This window comes from Rattus norvegicus, chromosome 3 (genome assembly GCF_036323735.1).
Source record: "Rattus norvegicus strain BN/NHsdMcwi chromosome 3, GRCr8, whole genome shotgun sequence".
NCBI lineage: Eukaryota > Metazoa > Chordata > Mammalia > Rodentia > Muridae > Rattus > Rattus norvegicus.
The window spans coordinates 167,429,766-167,449,613 of NC_086021.1; the positions used below are offsets into that span (position 1 = coordinate 167,429,766).

General features: G+C 46.3%; 1 long non-coding RNA gene and 3 other non-coding genes across 5 annotated transcripts; all 4 read right to left on the reverse strand.

The window, feature by feature from the left end:
* Positions 1-1,619: 1,619 nt before the first annotated feature.
* Positions 1,620-9,665, reverse strand: LOC100911534 (uncharacterized). 2 transcript variants are annotated; one of them, XR_005502682.2, is made up of 6 exons: positions 9,515-9,665; positions 9,066-9,169; positions 8,571-8,701; positions 7,279-7,418; positions 5,012-5,103; positions 1,620-4,053 (listed from the first exon to the last, which is right to left on the reverse strand). It is a non-coding gene; the product is annotated as an uncharacterized LOC100911534 (long non-coding RNA). The 2 variants fall into 2 exon arrangements; XR_001837336.3 differs by having other exon boundaries at positions 9,030-9,169.
* Positions 4,460-4,589, reverse strand: LOC120101987 (small nucleolar RNA SNORA71). The gene has a single exon (XR_005503032.1). It is a non-coding gene; the product is annotated as a small nucleolar RNA SNORA71 (small nucleolar RNA).
* On the reverse strand, positions 6,342-6,467 carry Snora71a (small nucleolar RNA, H/ACA box 71A). Its single transcript, XR_005503034.1, has one exon. It is a non-coding gene; the product is annotated as a small nucleolar RNA SNORA71 (small nucleolar RNA).
* On the reverse strand, positions 7,881-8,012 carry Snora71c (small nucleolar RNA, H/ACA box 71C). The gene has a single exon (XR_005503030.1). It is a non-coding gene; the product is annotated as a small nucleolar RNA SNORA71 (small nucleolar RNA).
* Positions 9,666-19,848: the final 10,183 nt, after the last annotated feature.

The following is a 19,848-nucleotide window of genomic DNA, read 5'->3' on the forward strand; positions in this document are numbered from 1 at the left end:
CTTGTCATACAGCTGCTGGTCTGTCTCCTAAGCGGCTACTCTGCTTCTGCCACTCTGTTCTTCAAACAGAAATGAAAAAGGATCTCGGAAAACCCATCTGCTGGTGGCGAGACACCTGTGTCCACTGGGCACTGCTGTTCCTGGAACCAGGGTCCGAAGCAATGGCTCTCACCTGTGCCTTCCCTTGCTTGCCTGTGGAGATAAACATGTGACTCAAAAAGGAGGGTAGGGTGGGAATGCTTTCAGTTAGAACAGATTTCAAGTGGTAGCTTTGTTCTAATGTAGAGGGTTGTTCTAAAAATAGAAAAAATAAAAAAATGTGATGTATGCACTTTGCAAAAGGGCTGAATTGCAAGATTTATGGGAGATGGCATTTGACTCGTAAGAGTATGCTCCCTACAATGGTTGTTAAAGTCAGATACTGCTAGGTGCTTTTTTTTTTTAAAAAAAAGATTTATTTTCTATATAAGTACACTTCTATAAAAGATTTATATTCTATATAAGTACACTATAGCTGTCTTCAGACACACCAGAAGAGGGCATCAGACCCTATTACAGATGGTTGTGAGCCACCATGTGGTAGCTGGGAATTGAACTCAGGACCTCTGGAAGAGCAGTCAGTGTTCTTAGCCTCTGAGCAATCTCTCCAGCCCACTAGGTGCTTATCAATCTGTTTCAGACATTAGAACACTGCAAAGGAGACAGTGGGGTCCCAGAGATTGCAAACTAACTTTTAAATTCAGCTTTGGTGATTTTCAATAACAGAAATAAAAAGTTCAAAAGGACTGGGAGAAATTTTTATTATAAACAGTGTAATGAGCCCAATTAATAATTTTAACCCAGGCAGGTAACACCCTACTGCCTTAGAAAAACTCCATCCTGAGGATTCTCAATGGGGCAGTGCCATGCCCACCCTGGAAAAACAAGGTGCCAGAAAAAGACCGCCCTGGGCAGCAGTCTAAGAGGGAGGACTTTGCCTCCCCTGCAGAAGCAAGCTTTCTGAGGGGTTCAGGTTCTACCCTCTGGAGGGAGGAGGGGCATTCATAGCCATATCTCCAGGACTCAAGCCCCAGTCACGAGAATACAGATGAGTACAAAGATGCTTCAAATCATTCTTAGTGTGTCGGTACCTGTGGGGGTGCATTGTGAGGGTGTGTCTCTGTATATTCAATTGTTAATTCTGTACCAGCAGAGAGCCAGATGCATTTGTTCTTCCTCACCTGCCCAAAGCGGATCTAGAATTGTATCTGACTGGCTGCAATAAAAAACTAAATAGCTGGGCAGGAAGTAGAGGGAGGGTCTCTTGGGCAGAGGGAGGGGCTCTGGGAGAAGGAATCAGAGGCAGAAGACTCAGCCTCACAAGCAGTGAGCAGATGGGCCAGAGGTAGATCTGGCTACATGGTGGGACACTGTTGCAGTAAGTATTAAAAAGGACTGAACCTTTTTTATCCCGTGCTAACTAGGGCCACATGGCACTGTGAAGTACATTTATGTCAGTGGCTCCACGCTGCCCCCAAGTACTCTCAGACCCAGGTGGTCTGCAAGCCATCCCTTCCAGCTACCCGGTAAAAACCAAGACTCAACAAACTGCAACCCAATAATCAGATTTATGTGTTAAATTTTCTTTTCTTTTTAAAGGATTGATTTATTATATATAAGTACACTGTAGCTGTCTTCAGACACACCAGAAGAAGGCATCAGATCTCATTACAGATGGTTGTGAGCCACCATGTGGTTGTTGGGATTTGAACTCGCGACCTCTGGAAGAGCAGTCAGTGCTCTTAACCACTGAGCCATCTCTCCAGCCTCCTATATGTTAAATTTTCAATCCTCACTACATTCACACAATAAACTCACAACCAGTTGATAAGGATATAAACTGCCCACCTAGATTTACCTATAGAAATCCATCCCTTAAAATATATATATATACACATATATACATGTATATATAGACATATATATATAGCCTAGGGCCATTCAAGACCACCCGGATCTGGGTCATCCTTCTCAATCTCCATCTTGATTCTCTTCCCTTTGTTCTTCTCCCTTTCCTTCTAAAACTTTGTTCCCGCCTCCCTTCCTTCTCATCCAATGACAGGCCTCGTTTTATGTGTCTACCTTCACCTACATAAGGACATCAGCCTACAGGACATAGTGCCAGAATTAGGTTAGTGTAGTTCGGAGACTCCTCAGCCAAAGGCCTAAGCTTTAAAATATTACTAAGTCTCGTGTCACTTTTACTACTGACAGGTCAGAGACAGTCCCGCTATAGGTACCAATGTTAACTTTCTTCCCAATCAGCAGTGGAGCCAGCTCCATTCCCTTCCTTGATCATTCAAGACTTTTATCAAATAAATTTGTACAGTAACCAATGCTAGTGGGAATGCCCAAAAACTAAATGGAAGTTACTGTCAACCCCAGCCTTGTCTAAGTGTCCACCACAAGGCCCAGTAACATTAGAAGTTAAAATAAAAATTTTACATAAAAATTCAACATTCCTAGACCCTTCTTTAGCTTATTCAGGATGCTTATAAACCATTGCAAAAGCAATGTCACGTGATCAAGACAAATCTTAGCTAATACCTTCTTGGGATGGAAAAGACTACGCCACTCAAATAGAGTAACTCAAATTTTTTCTCTAAAGTAAATTAGCTTTTGTGTTCCTACAACCCCAGAGTATGGGGTTAACTGTCCACACCTATAACCTAACAAGACTTAAACCCTCTTCACGGGGCTGGAGAGATGGCTCAGTGGTTAAGAGCACTGTCTGCTCTTCCAGAGGTCCTGAGTTCAATTCCCAGCAACCACATGGTGGCTCACAACCATCTATAATCGTGTCTGGTGCCCTCTTCTGGCCTGCAGGCGCATACACGCAGGCAGAAAGCTGTATGATGTATATAAATAAAACATTATAAATAAATGTTAAACCCTCTTCACAGGCCTGGAGAGACGGCTTATCACTTAAAGATGAGCTGTTCTTGCAGAGGTCAGTTCAGTACCCAGCATTCATGTCAGGACGCCCAAGCCCATCTCTAACTTCCCGTCCCATGATCGTACGTCTTCTAGTCTGAACTGCAGACCTCCCTACATGGACTCAGTTTAAAAAGCAAAACTTAGAATTCTCAAACAAGAAAAATGTTTAACTTTTAAAATTTTATCATCTACCTGTTTGTGTTCTGGGAATTAAACTCAGCAAGCATGCTTACCCACTAAGCCTTCCACAGTCCTTCATGTCTTAAATAAAAAGTCCTAGTTACAAACCCATCAGTTATCACACCCTTTCTCTTTGCCAGTTTCTCTTTTGCCCTATTGGTATCCAAGCTACTCAAGAGGGTTTCTTCTTCCTCCCACCTGGCATCCCACCCAGTGGGAGCACTTGTGTTCCTTAAGGGCCTGAAGCCAGTCTGCAGAGCATACCCTCATTCCCATGGCAACAACTCCCACCTGTCTACAGCAATCTGTCCTGTCAGCAAGATGCTCTGAATTCTCTCTCAGTCCCTTTGCCCATTCACTTCAGTAGTGAGACTTCACTTCCTAGAACTGACACCCCAGCCTTCCTTACCGACAGACACCTTCCCCAAGTCCTGACCTTGTCTTCAGCAATCTCTCAACTCTCACAACCCTAAATGCCCATAGGCTACCAGCACCAGCCCTCACAGTTCACTTCCAACACCCTGAAGCCCAAGCCTCAGGGGGCATTAAGGACAGGAAAGGCACAAGGAGTGACAGGAACTGGCCTTCCTTTTCCACAGCCAGTCCTGAGTTCATGAATTGACACGGATTTCAAAGCCAGACTGAATTAACCTATGAGGTTCATTGCACAGCCGTTGGGAAAGTAACAGGAAGTTGGCAACAAGTTCTAGCCATTAGTCATTCCAGACACTAGCAGATGGTCACAGGGACAGAAGAGGTGGTGTATGCTGGAGTCTCCCATGCTTGAGGCAATGACTAAGCACAGTAAAAAGCTGTTTCATGATGCTGAAGAGGCAGGGTCTAGTGTCACTTTGTGGTTTTGTTGTCCACTCCTGGCCCTCTGGTGTCCACAATCATCTATAAAATGAGAAAGAGAAAGAACATGAGGCTTTAGATCTCCACCCGTAGCATCACATAGCTTCTGGCACTGTTAGCTAATTGGAAGCTTGTGACAGGTCAGAGCTAGACAGGCTCAAGAGACCAGAGTCCCTGTCAGCCAAGTTATTCTTCTCCTGACTGCATGTGGGAACACGCTAGCCTTCCACCAAACAGGCTTCTGCAGGCCTCTCGTCTGCAGCCATGGAAGGAGAGTATGACTGGGGCTCATGAGATATTTGCAAAACTGATCCAGAATAAAACCCTCAAGGCAGAGGCTGGCTTCTATCTCCCTTACAGAAGCCTCTGAGGACACTGGCCAGCACTCATAGAGGACACTCAGTGAGCCAGGTATCAGCAGCCAAGAGACCAATAGGCTGAGAAGATTTGTTCGAAAGCACCAGGGTTTGGTAAGGACAGGAGACCTTCCAAACACGGGGAAAAGGCTTTCCGTATCCTCTCCCTGCAGTATCAATGACCGGGGCACGGGCAGCCCATAATCACTTTCGAATACAGGGACAGACTGGAAACCACAATGGATAGGTGGACAGCTTAGCAAAGGGCCAAGCTGGGATAAGTGACCAGGAACAGTGACCACATCTACAGCTTCTGACAGAGGCAGCTTCCAATTCTCCAAGCTTCTCCAACACGAGCTGTCATACTACTGCCTGCAGGCATGATCACCCTACACACGCCAAGCGACGGTGTAGTGCTGCTTTAGTGGCCTTTTACTAAGACAATCAATGAAACAGACAAGTTTGGGGGTACTTCTGAGGACTCACTAACCGACACGTCCCTGCCGGCCTGGGTGGGGAAGCAGCCTCTGCTTTTCCTTATGACTGTGGCCTTTGCCGGACCACAGCAGCTCTCTCTCTCTTATGACTGTGGCCTTTGCCGGACCACAGCAGCTCTCTCTCTCGTGAGGCGTCTGGATTCATACCTTCAAGGGCCCTGTTCCAGCCTCTTCTGGAAAGTCAACGACTGTTGAGCACACGACTGTTGAGCACACGTGGCAGAGATCAACTGACAGTCCTGCAGAGACAAGCCACACTCAGGACCCCATAGACAACCAAGACTTCAACAGGAACCAAGACACAAATATCAGTTGGGGGTGGGTGGGACAAAAGGTGGCTGCAACACCTTCTTCCTGGAACCCTCTTTCCTCCTGCTGGGCACTCAAGGCCACACCCTTAGCACACCCCAGCCCCCCACTTCCATTCTCTTCCTTCTGATTGCTCACGTCCTCCACAGGTGAAGGCTATGAGTCTTCATGGGTTTATTTATTTCATTGTAGCTTCTGATAATGGTCGGCTTTTCTGCTTTTGTTAAGTTTTGTGAAGAAGCAGTCTGGATATGAGTGGAGGCTTGAATGAGAATGACCCCGCCCATAGGCTCATATATCTGAATACATGGTCCCTAGTTGATAGAACTGCTTGGGACGATTAGGAAGGGTGGCCTTGTTAGAGGAGGTGTCATGGGGGTGGGGTAGGAGAGCTTTGAGGTTTCAAAAGCTAACTGGGATCAGTTAGCTCTCTGCCTGGTGGTTGTATTAAGATGTGAGCTCTCAGCTACTGCTCCAATATGGCCATGCCTGAAGCCATACTGGCCATGAATAGACTCACCCTCTGAAACTCTTAAGCTCCCAATAAACTCTTCATGGGCACTAGGCACACACATGGTATACACACATGGTACACATACATACATACACACACACGAAATAAAAAATGTCAGACTGCATTTTGGTCTGCAAGCCATGTACTTTTTTTTTTTTTTTTTGGTTCTTTTTTTCGGAGCTGGGGACCGAACCCACAAGCCATGTACTTTAAAGAAAGCTCCAAAGGGCCAGACAATTGGCAGCACAGATGGCCAAGACCAGTGGCTCACAGTGCTGCAAATACATACGTCAGGCCATGAGGGACCACAAGGTTAGGAAGTGAGCTGCGCATTCTGTACCAGGGAGCTCCTTCTCTAAGCACAGGCTTAAGGATTCTGTTACACACACCCTACCTCACCATCACCCCCCAACCCCGCACACAGCTCTACTCGCTCCAGCCCCTCATTTCCTCCTGTCATCTCCCCTCTGTTCCTATGTGAAAACTTAAGGAACCTGTCTAGAGGCCCTTTGGAAATCTGTGCTGACCTATCACCTCACAACATGCAAATACCCCAAGTTTCTGGAAACAGAACACCAAGTTGCAAAGTCCCAGCACCGACTTGAGCTTCCAGAAAGCACTACACTTTTATAAGGCTGCAGAGAAAGGCACGAGTGTAGGAAAGCTCTAGGATTTGGAGGGGTCAGGATAGACCGAACTCAGAACACGTCTTTCGGCATGATTTCCCTGCACTACCAATGACCAGGGCACAGGCAGCCAAGATCACTTTCGGATGCAGGGGCAGAAAAAAACAAAAGGAAACTTATGAAAGACAGGAGACGAGGCCAGGGCCGGATGCAAGCTACGGTGAACATGTGGATTCCGTGCCTAATATCAACTGCACAGAACCACACCAATCTCCAAGAATCAGGGAGAGTCAGTCCTGAAAATCTGTCTTAGCTTTGGTTTTCCAAGCCAGGAAATGGAGGTTCAAGGTAAGACTGCTTAGGGTAGAATCTGGGGACAAGCTAGGTATCAGCTGGTCACTTGATGGGAGCTCAAGGGTGAGCCCCTGCTTTCCAGTGTGTGCACTTCTGTCCCCAGTTGGGGGGGGAGGGTGGGGGGGGATGGGTTCTGCTGTGATGCTGGGGGACGGTACCTCAGGAAGCCAGTGCAGACGCTCCAGACCACCCAACCTTTCTCTTATCGTCCAGCTATGAATATTCCTTCTACTGCTAACAAGTCACTGCTACCCAACACAATGACAAAGATAAAGGCCGGGGGAAAATGGTGGCATATAGAGGTATTTCTAATGCCTACATCCACCCCTTGCCCTTACAATTCGCTAACACTGGAAAAGCCTCACACTTACCCCTAGCAGGTATCTGAAGGTGTCATGTATGACCTAGGTCTCCCAGGGAAGTGGGAGGATCCACACACCACTCCCTACTCATCCTCACCTCCCTCGAAGTGCCACCAGAACAGCAGAGAAAACTACGAAACTCCAGAGACTCAAAGGCTGGGGCTCCGGACTGGACAGAGTCATCCTTACAATCTTTCAAACTCTGATCCCTTGACCAGGTCTCTGAACGGTGGCAAGCACGTGACTTACCTGCTATGGCCTCCTGAGCAGCCAGTCTGTTCTGGAGGAGGAACCAGAGCTCTCTGGAGACGGGTCTGATGATCTGCTGTGCTGGCTGCTCAAAGGCGCGTCAGGACACGGCACTCTGGAGTGTGCCGTCTCTCCTGGCACTGGTATGTAAGAACAGCACAGACACATCAGTTACTCTGTGCTGTCAGGCCCTCATTCTTGCCTGTTGTCACAGGGTGGAGAGAAACACCCTTCCCAAGTGGCTACTCAAGGCAAGGATCGAAAGTAAGCACAAGAGAAGAATTCAAGGAGGGAACACAGCACGTCTGCTCCCTCCTGGGCCTCCCTGTCAGGGTGTTAACTCAGTTTACACGTGGCAATGCTGTACAGTGACTGTCCCTTTGCCGGTCATTTGTTCAATCAAAACCCCGACTCTTGACTAATGGAACACAGCAAACAGCATGCTAGAAGTCAAGCAAGGCAACATTTTCTACAGGTTCTCAAGCGTCCTGAAGAGGTGACAACTGGGTGTAGAGGCCGAGAAAGCTTCTGCAGGAAGCAGCCAACGTCTGAGCTCCATACCACGGCTTCACAGAAGAGCCAGAAGGACAGGCAGCGGGCGATGTGGGAAAGCACCAGGGTTTGGCAAGGATAAGTGTGGGTCCTCCAAACACGGGGAAAGGCTTTCCGCATCCTCTCCCTGCAGTATCAATGACCAGGGCACCGGCAGCCCACAATCACTTTCGAATACAGGGGCAAAGAGCAGAGGGCAAGAGGAGAGGGAAGGCTATGGCCAACGGGCTGGGTAATGGTTAAATTAGAGACAGACAGACAGGCAACAGACAGATAGCCAACAGAGGAAGGGAGCTGCTCCGAACTGAGCAAGAGTTGTTCCTGAAGGGGAGCTCAGAAGACTGGCTGGGAGGAGGTGACAATTCTAGTGAGCGCTAGACCTACAGTAGCCCCAGCACTTGCTGTCACGTCTTAGGTAAACACAACCAGCCTAGCCAGCAGAGCTGAAGGGTGACAGACCTCTTACGTCACAGAGGGAGGAACTGGTAGTCCCATTTTCCAGAAGAGGAAACCAAGAACCAGAAAAGGCCCGGAAGTGAGCAGAGAGCAGTGACTGGAGATCTGGAGGCTGTGTATGACCCCCAAATCCTCCCAGTTCCTTTCCATTCTGCTCTCAACCCCCCAAAGTAAAGCAGAGGGGCACAGAAGGGACGGGCGGGAACATACAACACAAGAGACATAGATCCCAAGTGGGTACAGCAAGAAGCAGGCACACCTCAAAGCCCCCAGCCTTACCTTACCTTCACATATGTAACTGAAGAAACTGCACCCCAGATCCCAGGGCACAATCCTCACTCAGGAGCACCGTAGTCTTGTCAGTCTAGTGGGTTGGAGCCAACTTTATGGCCACTGTAGATCCAAGCTATTATTTCTGCAAAAGATTAGCCCAGGTGAGCTTACCTGGGAAGCACACAGAATACCAGACACAGAAGCTGCCAGGCAGCAAACCACGTGGCATGGACCCCACCCCAACCCCCTTTCCTCTGTAATCTGTAAGGGGCTCCCATTATGCAACATGGACCCAAACTGTACCTAGTCTTGCTCTTGGGTACTTCTGGCTCCTACTGGGCTTCTCGCTGCCCAGTGGCTTCGTCAGCTTTTCTCAAACCACAACTCCACACTACCCCTCTGCTGGTGCCCATGGGAAGACCATTTAGAGGCACCCGGGTTTCCCCTTGCTGCGGAACAGCAGCACTTACCCAGACATCCTCTCCCTGGGGACAGTGGGCACCCACCACGTGGCTGAAGGGAGTAGCTGGGCTCCAGCTGCTGCAGAAGCTGTAATCTGTCGACCCAAGGAGCTTCCATCGGTCTGCAGAAGGGCCGCGCAGTCTCCAGCCTGGCAGGACAAGGGAAGAGGCTGCAATGCAAAGCAGGCAGGGGGACCCCGACGCTGCACCCGGGGACCTGAGAGTGTCCTGAACTTAAACTATGGTCAACAGATTCACCTTGGAAAGATGCTAAAAACAGAACATAGGTCGTAAATAACGACACGGGGTTTTTTTGTAGGCGAAAGACACGGCTTTGGGGCTCTAGATACTCAGGAGGCGAAAAGCACACTACTTGAGGCCCTCCTCTCGACCCAGACCAGCTACCTCTCGACCCAGACCAGCTACCCACCGACGGCCCGCAGCCCTGTTTCCCTGGCGGCGGGAACGGCGCCCTTGCACCCCGCTGCACTCACCTTGGCGCCCTGCACTGGGGGGTCGAGCAGACAGCCCGGAACACGCGGGATGTCAATAGATTTGGGTGGATGGCACTGACCGGAGAGGAAACATCCACGCCACAGGAAACTTCTCACGATGGGCGCCGGCGGAAGTACTAATGATAAAGCGCCCGACAGCCTAGAGCAGCATCTCCGAGCTGCGGGCCCTCCATCGCCCCCTGGAGGAGAGGAGACTAACAACTGTTTGAACGTATTAAGTTTTAACAATGATGGGTTTTAGGAGGAAACTTTACTTCGTTTGCTGTATTTTTTCCCCCTTCTGTTTGTTCTGAAGCATATCTAACTTATTAGCTACTGATTCCATAGCACCTGGCTCAGATGGAACGATTCCCTTAACCAGAAAAGTCCTGATCCAGTTAACAGAGATGACAGACGGATGTCTAAGAAGGAGCTCAAATGTGTCTGTCTTCACACTCGAAAACTCTGCCTGAATCCTGGATCCTGTGACTCTTGGCCCTATGTACCGCAACGAGGCCCTTTGGTCTGAATTAGGAACCCCACTGAAAGAGTCCAGAGGCTGACTAGGTCAGGCGAAAACGGAACTCCAGATTTGTCCCGAGCAACCTTGAAGGAAATGGGAGTCCTAGATGGTTAGTGGATCCCATATTCCAGATGCCCATAGGGTTCAGAGATTACACATTGTGTGTCTCTGTGATAGGAGAAACTGTGGGATGTTGTTCCTGGGGTACACCGACCCTCTACCCCCAAGTGCATGCACCACCACTGCCGAAGAGTGTTAAGATTTATTTATTTAATTCTGAGGCTTGCCAGAAGAGGGCATCAGATCCCATGTAATTGCTGGGAGTTGAACTCAGGACCTCTGTAAGAGCTGACAGTGCTCTTAATCCCTAAGAGTGACTAAAAGATAAAAGGTAGTCTGGGTTGGAGAGATGGCTCAGTGATCAAAAGTAACTGCAGAGGACCTGAGTTCAATTCCCAGTACTCATACAGAGCGCCTAGTGTAACTCCAGTTCTAGAGGATATGATGCCCTCTTCTGTGCACTGTGACCATTGTGTATATGTGGTACACACAGTATTTCAGGCAAAACACTCATAGGCATAGCATTAAAAAAAATGTAGAAAATGTAAAAAAATGTGCAAAAGGTAGAATTAATTCTAATGATGTATTTTTATGAATTCAATACTGTAACAAAATATTATGTAGCATCGTCATGGTTAATACTGAGAGGATCCAGAATCACCTAGAAGATGATAGGCTAGGAACAGCTGTAAGGGACACCTAGATTAAGTTAGCCGCTGGGCAGGTCTGTGAAAGGAATGATCTAGATTACATTAAATGAGATGAGAAAGCCCACCTTAACAGAGTGTGCTCAGCACCATTCTGTGGTCTGGGGTCTTGAGCTGAACAAACGGGAGAGTTAGCTGAGCAGTAGCAACCATTATTCTATGTGTCCCAGCTCTGACTGCAGTGCGACCACCTACCTCAACCAGAACGTCCCTCCCATGATGAACTGTACCCTCAAACTGTGAGCTAGAATAGCCTCCTTCCTGTTAAGCGGGCTTTTGTCAGCGTATTTTACAGAGCAGTGAGAAAAGCAACCAATGTATGATACTGTATTTTTTTTTTCTTCCTGGATACTGGAGGTTAAATCAGTACTAAATGCTTCACTCCTGCTAGGTGATTGCTTTGTCGCTAAGCCCAAAGCCTAGCCCTCTTTTAAAATTTAAATTTGAGGAGTTGGAGAGAGAGTTCAGCAGTTAAGAGTTCTGATTCCGGGGCTGGGGATTTAGCTCAGTGGTAGAGCCCTTACCTAGGAAGCGCAAGGCCCTGGGTTCGGTCCCCAGCTCTGAAAAAAAGAACCAAAAAAAAAAAAAAAAAGAGTTCTGATTCCTCTTCCAGAGGAGTCAACTTCTAGTACCCACATGGTAACTCACAACTGTCTCTAATTCCGGTTCCCAGGGACTGGACACTCTCACACAGACATACAGGCAGGCAAAAAGCTAATGCACATAAAATATAAATAAATAAATAGAATTTAATTTTTATTTAATTAAATTAAGCAGGCTGGCCTGGAAGATACCATGCGGGGGTTGGGGAGGGGGAACTTCAGTGAGCAGGTCAGCCTCCTGGAGGTGATCCACCATTTTGCAGAGCTGAATGGATGTACCTCAGAGAGGCACAGCCCCCTGGCTGTTTGTTCCTGGGTTGCTTCTTGCTGCTTCTGTTTGTCACTGCCATATTCTTCCTGTATCTGGCATGTTGTGGAGAGTCGTGAATAGACGCTCCCTGCCTATAATCTGGTGTGACGACTTCATGGGAGTAGGAGGCCAGATATTTTAAGTTCAGGCTCCATTTTAGAGAACCTGACCTGAGTTTGAACTCAGGTAAATCTAAGAGGCTGGTACCTAGCATTAGTTTTCAAGTTGCCTCCCCCCACAACAAAACCCAAGCATACCCCCAGTCTGTAGGTTAATCCCCAACAAGGTCAGCATCTCCAGGTTACACCCTCACCAAGACCAGAGTCTCCATGTAATTTCCCCAACACACCTGCACCCCCAGGTTACAAGTCCACCCCCTGGTTAACAATCACTAATGCAGAGGGGAGCAGAAATTAAGTTTACGATATGACTTCCAGCACCAGCCAATCATGTTAAAGGCTATAGTAGCTCTCCAATCAGATGCTTGCACACTCAACCCCTACTTGCTGCTTACTATAAAGCCTTGCCCCGATAGACATTCGGGGCTACCACCACCACCAAAACTGTCCTGTGTGACAGTGGTGCACTGGAGGGGTGGCCCAAGCTAGCTGGGATAGAATAAAGACCCTGCTGTGGGTTGCATCAGATTGGCTCCTGTCTGGTTTTTTTTTTTTTTTTTTTTTTTTTTTTTTTTTTTTTTTTGAGGGTCACTAACATTTCCCTTGCACTGCAGGAGACAGCCCACTCTATTAGTCAATTTTTCTGTAGATCAATAGGAAGATGAACTTTCATAGAATACTGCTATTTAGATGAAAGAATGATTTTTCAGAGTACCTGGCTTGGTTTAAATAGTTTTAGGAAGTCAAGGTAGTTGATAGGAAGATTCAGGAGATGGTTTAGGCTGTTTTGCCAGCAAGATTAAGACTAAAGATAGAAGGGTAGAAATGTGCCCCTCTTTGTAGAGTAGTGGGGCTGTACAGGTTAGGAAAGATACGGTGAGCTTTCATGCAGTGCTGGCACCTCGTTGTACTTTCGGAAAGGAAGTTTGGCACAGGTTAGAGATCAAAGAAACATTCACTCTAGGTTGTGTCTAAGTTCCTTCATCTTGAGACCTAAAGGATATGGCCACAGGTTTTGGTATGCACCATCAAAAGGCAGGGTTATAAACGAAGAGTAAATGAATAGAAAGTCAGCAATTAGCCAGTTTAGCTAAATAAGGTTTCAAAGACATAAAACAAGATAATTGGTTTGTTTCTTGGTAAATACAAACTGGCCTCTGCTAGTGAAAATCTAGCTACTACAGATTTGGCTTTGATGGAACTTTTGTTAATAAATGACCAAAGAATTATTGCCTTGAGGTTAGGATGAGTTTATGGAAAGATAGATCAGAAATGCTCAGTTAGGCGTGGGTTTCAAAAGAAGAATATATAACCAGTAACTCTCATCCGTGTAAAGATTTTTTTTTTTTTTTTTGGTTTTTTTTCCGCCCCCCCCCCCCCCCCCCCGGTGTAAAGATTTTAATCTGTTTTGAAGAATATGTTTTTGTGGTGGTTGTTTTTTGGAGACCACGATGTAACTTGTGGGTATGAGATAATCTCTTCTTTTTCTTGTGGGTATGAGATAATCTCTTCTTTTTTTTTTTGGTTCTTTTTTTTTCCGGAGCTGGGGACCGAACCCAGGGCCTTGGGCTTCCTAGGCGAGGGCTCTACCACTGAGCTAAATCCCCAACCCCGCCCTCTTCCTCTTAATCTAAGACTTGTATGAAGGCTGCAGGGGCTTCCAACCCCTCCGGAACTCACAGTGCTAATGCTTGCTCTCTTTCAGACATTGCTGCTGGAGCAGATTAGTGATTCAATCTCCACCTTTGGAAAGAACTTAGAGATACAGATTGTTAGCTGTGATCGTCACTCTTAGAAAACTCTTAGAAAATTTTGGAAAAATTAATCGTCGGTGCGGAAAAATCTTAAGGAACAGTTTGAAGTTCAGAAAATTTGAGCTGTGGACTTTTGAGGTCAGGGAACAAGAACAATGGCAGCCCAAACTAGCACTGGCTGACTTGACTCTTACTGAGGCTGGGCTGGCGCTGATTTTTTTGTTTGTTTGTTTGTTTGTTTGTTTGTTTGTTTTGTAATTTTCCCCTCAGCTTCCTGCTATAATTTAATAAAACTTGCTGATGAGTAGATGTGCATTCTGAGGGTTTAAAGTAGAAATGGCTGTTTTCACATAAAAGTTTGGATCTGTGATTCATTTAAGATTTTTGTGAGATTACTTTTTAAGATAAATAACAAAATAATCGTTCCTTTCTTTGGAATTGCACATTGCTGCCAGCTGGTGAGAAAAACTGGTTGAGAAAACGACCTTGCTTGCTCACCCTTTGTTTATCTATAACAAGTTACAAATGTCTGTGGGTTCCTGGCATAGTTGTTTTTTATCTGTACCAGGTGAAATGTGTTTTCATGTAAAGGTATTGGGGAAGCATACTTTAAAAAAAAAATCCTTCATTGTAATTAAGGCAGATAATTACATTGTAATTTTCTTCTATACTGCTTAAAAAAGTAAAAGATATAAAAGCTGTGGGAGAAAAATAATTGATGGAAATTTCTCATTAGAGCCTACTGAGGTTTGCTTCATCCATCCACCAATGTGTGTGTATATGTGTGTGTGTGTGTGTGTATCTGTGTGTGTGTGTATCTGTGTGTGTGTGTCTGTGTGTGTATATCTGTGTGTGTGAGTGTGTGTGTATCTATGTGTGTGTATGTGTGTGTATCTGTGTGTGTGTATGAGAGTGTGTGTGTGTGTGTGTGTGTGTGTGTGTTTCCTTTCCTCCTTTTCTTTTTTTTAATTGGCCTTTGGTGGCCCCCAAAAAGTTTTTTTCACCAGGCAATTGTGGGCCCTCAAAAGGAATTAACATCCATCCTCCAGGAACATTCTTTTTTTTTTTTTTTTAAATTTGGGACAGTTTTAAACTCGTCTTTTGTTTTTCATCGAGTCTTTTTAAACGATCCCCATTTCTTTTTTTTTTTTTTTCGGAGTTGGGGACCGAACCCAGGGCCTTGCACTTGCTAGGCAAGCACTCTACCACTGAGCTAAATCCCCAACCCTCCAGGAACATTCTTGATGGCCCCAGTTAATTTCGGACTCTACACCCCACTTTAATTTACCCTGAATGTCAAAGCTGATCTTTACCAAGCTGACCTTTGACATTGGCCTTCAATACATTCTCTAGCTCGGGGAAGTTCTATTGCAGTACAAATAAAAAAGCGCACGTTCTCACTCTGCTCAAATCCACGGGAGCCGCACTCCGGCTGTTTCTCTGCCAGCCGCTTTCACATACTGTCCTCTTAGCAGGTTGTTACCACTCCTGACACACACAACATGTTCCACAGGCCGTTCTAGCATGGCACTATGCCATGCTTTTAGCACGGCTTCCAGAACTGAGACAGGTTGTCTCTCTGCCCGCCGGAAACTTTGCTCACATCCCCTATAGCCTGTAAAATCAAAGCTCTAGAAACTTGTAATTTAACAGTAAGATTTATATGTTAAATTCTCAATCTGCAATACATCCACATAATAAATTCACTGCCAATCAATACAGACATACACTGCCCACCTAGACGTGATAAAATTGACCTAGTGCACCTGGATCTGGATCATTCTGCTCCATCGTCTTCATCTTGATTCTGACCCACTGTCCACGAGCCATTTCAGCATGGCACCCTGTCAGGCTGCCCTGCCCTCAGCCACAGCTCTCTTGGCTGGTTTCTACCACACCAGGCATACACATCCCAATTCCGTGGCGGGTCCAGTACATCCAGCCACCATACACTCTCTTGAACTCAATTAAATCGCCACATGAAAGAACGTATCACATAATATCCTTTGATCCAATTGATAAGATATAATTTTCCCATCTAGACAACACAAAATCCTGTACACATCCATTCCTTAAGAATAGTCACGGGGCTGGGGATTTAGCTCAGTGGTAGAGCACTTACCTAGGAAGTGCAAGGCCCTGGGTTCAGTCCCCAGCTCCGAAAAAAAAAAAAAAAAAAAAAAAAAAGAATAGTCATAACAGCCTGTAATGTGTGCAGAGAGGAATCTTAACATCTGCTGCCATGCTCTCCCTGCTTCCTCCTCCTCCCCCTTCTCCCCCCTCTCCTTCCCCTCCCCATCCTCCCCGTCCCCCTCCTCTTCCTCCTCCTCCTCCTCCTCCTCCTCCTCCTCTTCCTCCTCCTCGCTCTGGCTTCCTCCGCCTTTCTAAAACTTTTCTCCCACCCATCCTTCCTTCTCGTCCATTGACAGCCCTCATTCTATTCTGTATCCACTTGCCTTCACCTGCATGATGACATCAACCTACAGAGTTCAACCGGCCCAGCTTTTTTTTTTTTCCTTAAAAATACTTTAAAAGGAAAGTTTGTATTTTTTATTTACATTTTATGTTGTTTTTTTACATAGTGTTAGTGGTCAGCCATTTTTAATGATGATGGGTGACCCAAGCAGCCTTCAGAGTGTTTTCTGTCCTACTTCAGACTTTATTTGTGGTGTGACCATGTTCATTATAATCTCAAAGGAGAAAAAAACTTGTAAAAAACAACAACAACAAACCAATCTTATTCTGAGCACTCCAGTAACTCTTTTTGTGTATGTACCTAGTTGTACTATAAGTAGTTGGTTTGTATGGGATGGTTAAAAAGACCAAAGATAAAAAGATTTTCCTTTTATTTTTTTTGTCTATGAAGTTGCTGTGTTTGTTTGTTTGTTTGTTTGATGTATGTGTGAAACAATGTCCAACAATAAACCGGAATTTTATTTTGCTGAGTTGTTCTAAAAGAGAGAGAGAGAGAGAGAGAGAGAGAGAGAGAGAGAAACACGCCTCAGCCACACTCAGCTTTCTCGTTAAGTTTGTTTTTTTTTTTTTTGTTTTGTTTTTTAAGAACGACTCAAAAGGGTTATAGGCTATGCCCCAGACTTTCTAGGCATATCCAAGGAAGAGACATGCGCGCTTAGCATGTGTAAGGAGAAAAACAAACGTTTCTATGTCAGGATTTTTTCTTCCAACATAGCTAGAGCTGAACGAACTAAAGCTCCGCCCACTGAGAGTTTGTGACTTCACAGTAGCTGAGGATGCCTGAGGCCTGGGGCTCCTCCTTGAAGGAGGAGTCAAGGCTGAGTCAAGACGCAGCGTTCCAAGAAGGGCCAAGGATAGAAGAAGTCAGCAGCTGGGTCACTGAGGCCTGTGACTGCTCCAGCCTCCGTCCCTGAGCACAAATGGCTCTCCTGCTGAGTGCTATGATGTACCTGACCATCCTCCTCCTCTGCTTCTTTCTGCTCATCTGTTACTGCGCCTGAGGTCAGGGACTGAAACCTAATGGGAGCCGTGGCACAGCATCCACGGCCACTCAGCGGTTTCTAAACTGCCCCGGAAACTACTAGCACATAACGTTGTGCAGACTGGGCACTGGGCACATTGGCGTCACAGTGCACAGCTGAGAAGCACAGGTGTTGGGAGTGCTTGACGGGGCTGAAGCCACAAACACGTATGACTACAAGGAGACACTTTTCCAGGAAGCACCCCCTGGAGCAGCAGAGAGACCCGATGCTACATCATCCAATGCTTAAAGGGCAGGTCCTTCTCATAAAGCCTCCTGGGTATATCTTCTAATAGTGTATTTAAAGGGTTAACCTTCACTCCATCCCGACTTCATAAAGCAATGCAGATTATTAAGCCTGAGAGAGTGAGACTGCAGGGCTGTTGGAGATGAAGAACTCACAGGCAGGCAGTAGGCAGCCCTTCCCTTTGTGGATTCCGAGCTCAGTCAGTGTTCCGTTACATCCTGAGCCAAAGAGTATCCACTGCTGCTTTTCTTGCTGCAATGAGATGTCCGGTATAAGCCTCTTGGGGAGGGGAAGGTTTTTTCTAGCTCACAGTTTGAGGTTACAGTTCATCACAGCGTGGTGGCAGGAATATGAGGCAGCTGAGTGTGTTGCATCTAAAATCAGAAGCGGAGAAAGATGATGGTACGCTGGTGTTTCCTGTCTCTTTCTTATTCAGCCTCAGACCTGTGGGATGACGCTATCCGCATGGAGTAGAACTTTCCACCTCAGTTCACCCGATCTAGAAACTTGTCCCCTAAGTACTCTAGATCCTGTCAACTTGACGATCAAACTTAGACTTCATACCATGGAGCCTCACTTCCACCCTTTTCATAGCCGCAGGAGAAGTCACCCCCTCTGAGACCCATCACCTAACTTGTCTTGATGGTTGAAAACGACCATATCACTGATGAGGCCCGGGGCTTGCCTGCATCTAGAATGCTCAACTATATCCAAGAGCCTTTCTGGCCAACTGTGGTGGTTTGAATAGATTTGGCCCTCCTAGACTCATGCGTTTGAAAATACTTGTCTCGGGCTGGAGAGATGGCTCAGCAGTTAAGAGCACCCGACTGCTCTTCCAGAGGTCATGAGTTCAATTCCCAGCAACCACATGGTGGCTCACAACCATCTGTAAAGAGATCTGATGCCCTCTTCTGGTGTATCTGAAGACAGCTACAGTGTACTTATATATAATAAATAAAATAAATCTTTAAAAAAAAAAAGAAAATACTTGTCTCACGGGGAGTGACACTATTAAAAGTTGTGTGGTTGTTAGAGGAAATGTGTCACTGTGGGGGTGGGCTTTGAGGACGCCTAGTACTTAAGCTCTGCCCAAGGCAAGAGAGCCTCCTCCTGTGGAGGAGCCTGTAGAGGACAGTCTCCTCCTGGCTGCCTTTGATTCAAGTTGTAGAACTCTTAGCTCCTTCAGCTCCAAGTCTGCCAGCACAATGCCTTGATTCCCGCTGTGATGATAATGGACTGAACCTCTGATGCTGTAAGCTCCAATTAAATGTTTGCCTGTATAAGAGTTGCTTTGGTCATGGTATCTCTTCACAGCAATAAAACCCTGAGTGTGATACTAGTCATGGTGTGTGTGTGTGTGTATATACGTGCTGGTGCCAGGAGAAGCCAGCAGTGTGTTGGGCTCTTTGTAGCTGGAGTTGCAGATGAGTTCTGAGCTGGATGGCATGTAAACAATAGAAATCTTTCTCAGAGTTCTGAAGCCTAGATGTTATGTTTTGAAATAGAAATGACCCCAAAGGCTGTGTGCTTATGGCTTGGTAGCTAGAGAAGACTTGCCCTCGACTTGCCCTCAGAGGGGTTATTGGAAACCCCTACTGTAACTCTAATTTTTTCAAAGTCTACTTTTAATGATGTTTTTTTTTAAATGCTTTAACCTCTCTTGTAGCTCCCCTCCACACACATACACACCAGAGGTGGTGGAAAAGAAAGAAAACTGAGGAAGTGAACCTGTTTAGAAAGTTTCTTTGTATCAACTCCCGTCTGGGTTGTCTGGAAATCAGCAGTTCAGTTCACAGGCTAGCCGTGGCAGCTTGATCTACTTGGAAACACCTCATGGACAAACCCGCAGTCTAGTTCTGTAGAGTCAGGATAGCAAAAACAAATCAGCAACTGTGGTACTACCTAGAAGAGGCAGTCAGGCCCCACCCTCGGCACAAGTCAGCAGGGGAGACCAGGGTCAACAGGAATGTTGGGAAATTTCTCAGCTGTGCCTCTCCCAATGAAGGGAAGATCAGCAAAGACAGAGACCAACAAGCGCTGCACAGCTAGCTCTCTAAGCAAGCCTAATTCACCCTCCATTATTACCTAGTCCAGTCTATTTATATCCCTCCAAATATCACACACCCTCCACGGGTCTTGCCTCAGCACCTGTGTCTATCTCAGCTGACATCATACTGCCAAGCAGCCGGAGTTCACAGAAGCAGCAGAAAACCATCGGCACATCACCAGAAGTGTTTTTGTTGCATTTCTCTCTATGGAGTCCCAATAAATGCAGCTCAACTATGCAACGTAAGGTGGACCAACATATGCCTGTTGTTAGCAAAGAATTCTTCATAACGTGTCCTTTCACATGCCTGCTTTAGAAGAATATCATTTCACTTGTCTGCTTCAGTGAAACGTTCCTTCATGAGTCTGCCTTAACCTCTCACTTATGTCCACTTCAGCTAAATGTTCCTTCACGTGTTTGCCCCAGCAAAACACCATCCAACTGACTTTCCAAAGAACCCTGAAGCTTA